Below are 10,588 nucleotides of genomic sequence, written 5' to 3'. Positions count from 1 at the left end.
TAATTATCTGCGATAAAGACGTGATCATCCCACGTAAATATAAAATAAATAGCCATCATCCCCCTGGAAACGCAAAGAAAACGGTCCCAGGTGTAATTATCTGCGATAAAAAGGTGATCATCCCACGTAAATAGAAAAGATATAGCCATCATCACCCTGGAAACGCAAAGAAAACGGTCCCAGGTGTAATTATCTGCGATAAAAACGTGATCATCCCACGTAAATAGAAAAGATATAGCCACCATCCCCCTGGAAACACATTCAAAACCATCCCAGGTATAATTATCTGCGATAAAAAGCTGATCATCCCACGTAAATAGAAAAGATATAGCCATCATCCCCCTGGAAACGCATTCAAAACTGTCCCAGGTGTAATTATCTGCGATGAAATTGTGATCATCCCACGTAAATAGAAAAGATATAGCCATAATCCCCATGGAAACGCATTGAAAACTGTCCCAGGTGTAATTATCCGCGATAAAAAGGTGATCATCCCACGTAAATAGAAAAGATATAGCCATCATCCCCCTGGAAACGCATTCAAAACTGTCCCAGGTGTAATTATCTGCGATGAAATTGTGATCATCCCACGTAAATAGAAAAGATATAGCCATAATCCCCATGGAAACGCATTGAAAACTGTCCCAGGTGTAATTATCTGCGAAAAAAACGTGATCATCCCACGTAAATAGAAAAGATATAGCCATCATCCCACTGGAAACACATTCAAAACCGTCCCAGGTATAATTATCTGCGATAAAGACGTGATCATCCCACGTAAATATAAAATAAATAGCCATCATCCCCCTGGAAACGCAAAGAAAACTGTCCCAGGTGTAATTATCTGCGATAAAAAGGTGATCATCCCACGTAAATAGAAAAGATATAGCCATCCTCACCCTGGAAACGCAAAGAAAACGGTCCCAGGTGTAATTATCTGCGATGAAAACGTGATCATCCCACGTAAATAGAAAAGATATAGCCATCATCCCACTGGAAACACATTCAAAACCGTCCCAGGTGTAATTATCTGCGATGACAACGTGATCATCCCACGTAAATAGAAAAGATATAGCCATCATCCCACTGGAAACACATTCAAAACTGTCCCAGGTATAATTATCTGCGATAAAGACGTGATCATCCCACGTAAATATAAAATAAATAGCCATCATCCCCCTGGAAACGCAAAGAAAACTGTCCCAGGTGTAATTATCTGCGATAAAAAGGTGATCATCCCATGTAAATATAAAAGTTATAGCCATTATCCCCCTGGAAACGCATTGAAAACTGTCCCAGGTGTAATTATCTGCGATAAAAACGTGATCATCCCATGTAAATAGAAAAGATGCTACATAAATCCTGTAACTTTTTTTAACTATAAATATCATTGAAAAGCTTAATGTGATTTCTGTATTTTCTATATTCTGTTAAAGTAAAAAAAAAATAGTGACATCTAGAGGTGTGAACTGGAACTGCAGGCAATCATCCTGATCATCCCTTTTTGTGATCATCCTTTTAGTATATCCCTCTACTGAGGTCCCACTGAGACCATTTGTGGGCAGAATATTTGCCAAAAGGAAACGAGGAATACCCTTTAAGTAATTGATGTCACCTCCTAGGGTTTAGGTGCGTTTGGGGAACATTGTCTGTGTCCCCTCGTTGGGCTAGTTGCACATCGGGGTCATTCTCAGCGGATCTTAATGCGCTTCAGATTCTTAATCTGCACCCCCACACTGGAATCACCCAATCTTTGGCCATGGTTGATCACCCCCTTTTGTCTAAATAAGTTAAATTGTCTGAATGCCAACGTGGCTATTTAGCAGGTATGAACAGGTCTGGAAGTTGGTTACCATTACCTCTTTTCTACCACACTGCGCATGGTGGGTTTTTGGTGGGAGAGAATCCTGTGTTTGTGTTTATTTATGGTTTTCCAAGAGAGGAGGAGAGAAAGAAAGAACTCTGGGCGGGGGCACCCTTAAATCAAGGACCAATATTTGCTAGATCTGCAGTATTAAAATTACAATTTTTATTGGTATACTCTAAAAATAATGGTGTGTCTGGTCCTTTAAATAAAAATGTGTAAGCGCTTTAGAAATATAATAGTATTGGTAGGCTAGTATTGCCTTATATATGCAGGCAAGGAAAGACAGCTTGTCAGAGTGTGATCCTCATACAACCCAATTTATACCAGTGTCAAGGTAGAAATAACAGTGGGAAATAATCATGGGTCACGTATTTAGTATAAAATCTGATGCAGAAAAGTGTCTTTGAGATGCTTTATGGACAGGAGCGCCCTTGATCTTAATAGCAGGTAAATTGGTATTATTGAAGCTGCAGGCAATGTAGCAATCACTGTTTATGTTGCTGCCACGGCTAGGTGTCAGTTTGGGATGCAGTTAAAATCCCGGCGGTCGGGATCCCGGCGTTCAGAATCCCGACGCCGGAATCACGACCGCCGAAATCACGACACATTCTCCCTCCGTGGGTGTCCATGACACCCCTGGAGGGAGAATAAATTAGTGTGCCGAGCGTAGCGAGGCACCGGGCCCGCTGCGTGGCGAGCGCAGCGAGCCCGCAAGGGGGGGCGATCCATGTCCCCCCCTTGTTGGCATTTCGGGATTCCGGCGTCGGGATTCTGAACGCCGGGGTCCCGACCGCCGGGATTCAGTACTGAATCCGTCAGTTTGGCATAAACATGAATGTATGACAGTGTGTGATGCCGCACTTGCTAACAGGAGACAATGTTGCTGATAGAAATATGAATGTATCCACTGGACAAGTCCAGCGGTTACCTCACAGTTGGCTTCAGATGCTGAGTTCCTGTGTAAATGTGCTGGTGTGCTGGCGTCCCCACTGGTGTCTCTCCTTGCCTGCCCGGTCACGTGGTGCACCACGTGTCCTGGGGGTTCCCTACGTACGTTTCTCTGGCGCTTGGTCACAGGAGGTGTGTCTCTCAACTAACATGGACTGGGTTTTTGTACATAGTGCAGCCAATCCTGAAGGGTTATTTCTGATTGGCATTAAGTTTCTGGAGATTGTAGCCAACGGATCGCTGGGGGGGCTTGATACTTATATCCAATGCAGCGTATTCTTTTGCCCTCCTGTGCTGTTTGGGGATTACATAGTCATTGTAGTGTTGCCGATTAGTATCAGGCATAGTTAATCAAGGTAATTAGCAGCTTGTTGGCTCTGTGTGGCTTATGTAATACCCTACCAGAAGTAATGTTAGATTAGTATCAGGCATAATTCATCAGGGTAATTAGCAGCTTGTTCAGATGCACAATAATGATTTGTATGTGGCATCATGATCTCTTTAGAATACTATGATTTGGCCCTGATGTTAGGGTAGAGAGAGATAAAGTTAAAAACAAGTTTGTAATAAAAGTTTTTGTTTTAAGGATTTGATTCGAGTTGCATAGGGTGGATGTAATATTTACAGCTTTAGGTAAAGGATACAGGGATTGCTTGGGATTTTTATCATGTTATAAATCCCTTCGTTCATATTAAACAATTGTGCTACAGATCCTGGTTAAGTTGTTGTTACTTAATAGTCATTTCAGTAGTTTTGTAGTCATTTGACACGGATAGTTATCATTGGTGGGAAGAGTGAATACTATTCATAGTTCGTTTATTGCTTGTGTGCAATGGCTGAGGGTGATATACATTTATCTATGACCCTAATGGTGCTGAGAGTGATAATGGTGAGAGTGATTGCATAGGACTTAGAAGGCGTGCCTAGTAGAAAATAACTCTATTCATAGGATATATCTGGTGTGGTGAGATCTAATCATGAAATCGTGACGTGACTAATGATAGTAATGATACTACTACAATTATAGTGAGAGAAAAGTATATTATATTTATTTAGGATTACTAAAGACCTTGTAATCTATTTAACAATAATGAGATACGATACCTGGTGTTCCTAGGAGGTCTCCCATCCTAGTACTTGCCAGGCCCCAATGCTGCTTAGCTTCCAAGATCGGCAGAGTTTGGGCGATCCAGCATAGGTCTGATCGTATCTTTTGTAGTTTTCCTTCAGATATACAAGGACATACAGTGCAAGTGAATAAAGAGGGTGATGTGTCCAAAAAAGGGCATCACTGAAGTGAAAAAGCAATACGTGAAAAAAGTAATTTGTATAGCTGTTGGGATTTAGTGATAGTGAGTAGAGGGTGTTTGGTACTTCGCTGGGTCAAATATGGGAGTTTAATGATTTATAGAAATGCACCATAATTGATATTTTCTTTCATTCCCATTGGACTGAGGGAATTTAGTTTGAATATCCATTCACTTTCTTTTCTTTCCAGGGAGTTTGTAAGGTCTCCACTGCGTATCCCCAGGCTTATTTTTTCTAGTCCAAGTACTTTGAGGTCTTTCCAGTTGTCTTTGTGTTTTTTGTGGATGTGGCGGGCTACCGACGTGAGTTTTTTCATTCTTGTAAGGTCCGTGGTTGCATTTCGGATTGTTCCTATATGCTCCAGAATGCGTTGTTTAAGGGGCCTTGTCGTCATGCCCACATATTTTTGATCACATGGACAGGTTAGACAATATATAACGCTTTTGGTGTTACAGTTTATGTATTCTTGTAATTTCTGATTTTTTCCAAATCTGTCTGTGATTTGTTTGGATTTGAGAATGTGTGGGCATATTTTGCAAGTTCCACATGGGAATGTTCTTGTGGTTTGTGTTTATTTGTAATGTGATTTGCATGCCCTCAAATCCATGGTTAGGGGCAACTGTGTAAATAATTCTTTAACAGTACATTGCATACACTGACATGTGAATACATGCAATGTTAATGTTATTTGTCTATAAATCCAAACAGGTTTTGAGCTATCTTATGCATCTTTGACTTTGAAATTAAAATACTTGAGAAATGTAATTGACTCTATTGCAGACAAAAAAAGATGGAGCTGTAGTAGTATTTGTGTACCGACTCCTTTAGTATCAAATCTATTTCATTAATACTCATTCGGGCTTCAAAATCCATAGTAACCATCATGGTCACTGAATGATGGTGATTGAGTTAAAATTTTGGTTTGTACATAAATTTGGGTTATGCAATTAATTATATATTGAGTGTGCAACATTAATATATGAAAGGCAAAATCAGAAATATTTGATGTGATGAATATGTTGTAGTTAAGATGTTCTATACTTAATAAATAGTTCATACATTCATAAATCGTGTGCATAAATGTTCTACATTACTAAAAAGCATAGTGAATTTTAAATACTGGTTTTCATTTTATTCCGAATTATATACATTTTTTGCTTTCCAAACTATCATAACATACGACATCTATTCCGTTAATGTTTGTTTTATTTGTAAACTGTTACAAATGCAGATTTATCCATAAATTGTCAAAAGACCTATATTTACAAAGTAAGAATTTATATCAACATATAACTGTTCAAGTTTAAGAGAAATAATCTGCAATTATTTGATTGCGGATTTGATTACCAGACACAGAATTTTCTTCATTTGAAACTGGTATTAAATCTGGATCTGGATTTAATATCTGACTCTCATGTATTGGTATCCTTTTCTGAACGCAGATGTTATGTAAAATGCAGCACACCATAAAAATTTTACATACTTTTTGAGGACTATATAGTAGAGTCCCCCCTGACTTATCCAAGCACCGGAATCTGCTTTTTAATATGCCGAAAGTTCTTTCAATACATGCACGAGTGAGTACATGTGTTTTATTGTACTTTTTCTGGGGAGGAGTTTTGGCCTGACTAACTGGTGTTATTAACCATGGACGTGCAGGGAATCCAGCATCACCTATGAAAAAATGCAAAATTACAAAATGTCAGAATTTAATTTACTAAAACTTTAAAATAAACATGCAAATAATTTTATTAATCTGTTTGGTACACTCTGAAGAATAATATACCTGCCACTGCCGAGCAAACTTGTGAGCAGGCTGTTGAAAACAAAATGTACGTCGGTTCAAACTAACCGCGTGGCTGAGTTCACAGGTTAGCAGCTCTGCAGGCCAAGGCGCTGCACGCATCTTCGAAGGACTTGAAGCAGGGCCTGGAAACCGCCATCGGTCACACACACTTGGGAGACCTACAGAGACCAGGATGCTGGCACATAGGCATCCACACTGCTTGGAAAATTGGCCCGTTGATCCAAAGCAAACCCTCCCCGTCAATACTAGTGGGAGACGGTATTTTTAATTCAAATGGTATTTAACCACACTCCTGCATTTGGGTAAATATGTGGCAAACTTTATCTTTTCTGGGACAAACATACACAGGACTACCACTTTACTGTTGGGTATTTACAGCGTTGCTATCATGAATACATTATTTGAATTGTTCTCTGGGGAATTACAACTTCTGTGGGCTAATAGATATCAATATGCACAGTCATTTTGTTAATTGCTAACCTGATGAGCTTATAGAGAAAGGACTACTTCTTGGTAAGTGTTCACAAATAAGAAATTAGGATGTGTAATATTATGTCGCTGTTGAAATCCGCATTTGAAGAGTTTTTTTGGTACTTGTTTCCTAGCACGGCGCCCCCGATACCCATCGTAGGGCATCTGATCGCATCGCATGCCATACAGCCACACACGATGCAACGCGATATTGTACAATAAAATATTGCATCGTATGCCATGCAATGTTATACGGTTTTTGATTGTGCAACCACCCTGATGGGTCCTTACAATGTTAAATGCCCACCCATTGTCAACGCCACCCCCATGATCAACGCCAAACCGAAGCGTGGTGAGCGCAGCGAGCCCGCGAGGTGCGGTGGTATGCGTCCTCCGACCTTTTCATACCACCAACATCCACATCGGCGTGGAGTTGATTTTAAATAGTGTGACGAGCGCAGCGAGCCTGAAGCGTGGCGAGCGCATGCGTATAACTTTACATTTATTCCGCGTCCTCTCGCCATGCTTCGGGCTGGGTGGCTCGCTGTGCTTGCCACACTATCTAAAAGGTCGGAGGATGCGTACCGCTGCGCTCGCCACACTTCGGGTTGCCGTTGATCCTGGGGGTGGCGTTGACAATAGGGGGGCATTTAACATTGTAAGGACCCATCATGGTGGTTGTACAATCAAAATTTGTATATCATCGCATCGTATGGCTTACATTGCGATGCAATATTTTATTGTACAATATCGCGTCGCATCGTACACCATATTTAGTGTTATGGTATACGATGCGATGGGCGCCGTGCTAGGAAACAAGTACCTTTTTTTTTTTCTAGTATCCGCACATAACCTATGTGTTACCACTCAAGGGTGCACAGGATTAATGACGACGTTCACAAAGTCTAATTTTGGTGTTTACCAACAAAAATTCAACTAGACATTGCTTAATTATCACGTCAGTACAAACTGCAGCAGTTACACTTTTATTTGTTTGTAGAACCAGTGTGGTGTTAACAAACCCCACCATGGAGACTGCCTAGCAGCCACCAAGCTTTTTCGAGCTAGCCCAGCACATGCCACTATTTGAAAAATCAGTTTTTTGTTGAGCAGAAATTTTAAAACACATACCTACAACCCATCCTCCAGAAATTTTCTTTGATTCAAAATCTTTATGTATTCAACAATATATAAGAATCATGGGTTGATCCTGGAAATGCTGCACACACATAGCGGATTTGGCAATTATCACACACTACTAGCATATTTAATGAATGGAAGTATTTTCGATTTCTGGAGACTTCCTCCATATTTTCTTTTGGACAGTATGCAACGTGAGTGCAGTCAATAGCCCCAAGCACTTTTGGCAATCCGGCTATTCTATAAAATTGCCTTTTAATTTCACTCCACTCTGACTCTGTCTTTGGCCAATGAATAAATTCTTTAGTGTGCTTAAGCAAAGCATCCAATACTTTGGTGAAAAATCTGGAAAAAGTAGCTTGTGTTACTCCACAAACTTCCGATGCAGTGGTTTGAAATGAGCCGGTTGCAAGTACGTGAAGAGTAGCAATGAATTTAGTGAATCCTGGTACTGCCTGCGATCTACGTGTTTTAGGCTCTAGTTTGAGTTTAATTAAGTCATAAAGCATTAAAATTGAGGCTTTATCTAATCGAAATTTTTTAATTATTTTATCATCACGTAAATTGTCAATAGTTTTTCTAATCTTGAAAATTCGTGGCTTCTTGAACCGGATTCTTCTTTTTGTTTTTTGTATTTGAGTTGATTGATTTGGTGTGGATTCGGTATTTGCTTCTAAATTTAGCTGGACACGGATGTACTCTAAAATGAGTATCATTTTAATCTTTTTATAAATCTTTCTGTAAAATACAAAAACAAAAAATTACAAATGTATGAAGAGACACAGTATCATTTTTTACAACAATTACATTATTTGGAATCTAAATTAATATATCATTTAAAATTAATCTCTGTCTCTCCCACTATCTATCCTCCTCTCTTTTACTCTATCTATACATCTCTAATCTCTATATGTAACCATTTGAAATCTTGTTTCAATTATACGTGCTTTCAAATATGCACATGCACATTTATGCTCAACCCCCCTCCCATCCCCCAGCAAAATCAACTGTCCACACTGCGACCTAGGTATTGCAACGTGTATCCGACGCCAAAAATGAATTATTACCATTTCTTAATTGTTGAATGTCAAAAATGCAAAGAGATCCTGGCCAAATTTGAAACATTGGGTAGCTTTGCATTACAAATAGTAACCTATGGGCGATGTGTGCAGCGTTAATGTAGGGGGGATGTCAGAAGGGATTGGAGTTTCCTGCTGCTGTCTACCTTGAAAGCATTCATTGAATACTTAATATTTTCTACATTCCCACAATTAAGGGTGATTTTTGAAATGTAACTCAAAATTTCAACTGCTGTATGTGACCCGAAATTTACTCAACAGCAGGGACAGCACTGTCCCTGCCTACTGAAGCCTAGAACAAAAGAATGGAGTTTACTTATATATTAGCCGTGCACCTGGCTACGCTACGCTGACAACTTAGGTTAGGCTACAATGTCTGCGTAGCCTAGCCAGGCACCCGGCTAATATGTGGCAACTTTGTGCTGGGGGCGTGGGCTGGAGCTGCAGGCAGCCAGAGGGGAGAAATGGGCATCTGCGGTGCCGGCACTTACTTCATGCCAGACGTGGGGCGTTGTGCGGTGGCCAGGGGTGGAGCTGCGGGTGGGCAGAGGGGGGAAATGGGTGCCGGCGCTGAGGCGTGGTGGCCGTTGGGGCACATCACATGTTTTCCCAGCTCCCCCACCGGCACTACGCAAATTGCTTACATTGCGCCTGTCGGGGAGGACACTCATGGCGGCCAGGAGTTCATGGAGCTGAGTACCATTTATATGCTCTGGAGCTGACACCGATTCCAAAAAATAAGGTGAAATAACTTGAATAGGGGTCACTCATATTTATGTTACCAGCACCAGGCTCCACTAGCAAGGTAGTAATGCCTTAGTCAGGGGACACACCTGACGGTCCCATGGCCATAGCATTACCTACAGTCACTAGTCAGCCCTGGCCGGGAGTTTATGGAGATGTGCAGACCACATTGATAAAGTAGTCCATCATCTCTAGTGCACTCCAAGCCTGGGCTGAAGCCTGGGGCTTTCCCTTGCACCCCAGGGCGGTGGGTGCAGGGTTAATAACTTGTTTAAACAATAACATTTACAGTATGACTGTAGGTTCCAGCAAGCCTTTCCCACTTGCAGATAATTGGAAGTCTACCAGGTGAGGCATTAAATGGCCACCAGAACCTATAGCCCCTGTTAAAGATTTTTTTTATTAAAAAAAAAACACTTTTTAATAAAAAATGTAATTTAAGTTATGCTTAGTTCACCCAGGGGGGTACCCCAACCCCCCAGGGCTTCAGAGGAGTCTTCACCTGGGGGAGGTGGCCTTTAAACAGCTCTTTTGCAAGGCCACCCCCTTCCCAGGGCTTGTCTCTCTTCATCTGTGTGAGGTGGCCCTTTAAACACCTCTATTGCAAGGCCACCCCATTCCCAGGGCTTGTCCCTCTTTATCTGTGTGCTTCACCTGGGGGAGGTGGCCCTTTAACAGCTCTTTTGCAAGGCCGCCCCCTTCCCAGGGCTTGTCCCTCTTCATCTGTGTTCTTCACCTGGGGGAGGTGGCCCTTTAAACAGCTCTTTTGCAAGGCCACCCCCTTCCCAGGGCTTGTCCCTTTTCATCTGTGTTCTTTACCTGGGGGAGGTGGCCCTTTAACAGCTCTTTTGCAAGGCCACCCCCTTCCCAGGGCTTGTCCCTCTTTATCTGTGTGCTTCACCTGGGGGAGGTGGCCCTTTAACAGCTCTTTTGCAAGGCCACCCCCTTCCCAGGGCTTGTCCCTCTTCATCTGTGTGCTTTGCCTGGAGGAGGTGGCCCTTTAACAGCTCTTTTGCAAGTCCACCCCCTTCCCAGGGCTTGGCAGTCTTCGTCTGTGTGCTTCACACAAGTGCAGGAAAGGGGGAGAGAAGAAGGGAAGCAGGAAGACGGCATGAGCATGCGGCCAGGTGCGGAAGCAGGGGTTCATGTTGGCTGGGGGCAGTGGATTAGAGAAGAGCCTTGGAAAAAAAATGGGTACAAAAATAAATGAGAAGGAAAGGGGGA

At 41.8% G+C, this 10,588-nt stretch overlaps 1 pseudogene; it reads right to left on the bottom strand.

Moving 5' to 3' along the window:
* Positions 1-3,907: 3,907 nt before the first annotated feature.
* Positions 3,908-4,027, bottom strand: LOC146006051 (5S ribosomal RNA; annotated as a pseudogene).
* Between the last annotated feature and the right edge of the window lie 6,561 nt (positions 4,028-10,588).

The sequence above is a fragment of the Crinia signifera genome, chromosome 5 (genome assembly GCF_055691185.1).
Source record: "Crinia signifera chromosome 5, ASM5569118v1, whole genome shotgun sequence".
Classification (NCBI taxonomy): domain Eukaryota; kingdom Metazoa; phylum Chordata; class Amphibia; order Anura; family Myobatrachidae; genus Crinia; species Crinia signifera.
The sequence above is the reverse complement of the archived record's forward strand: the minus strand, read 5'-3'. Positions and strand labels throughout refer to the sequence as shown.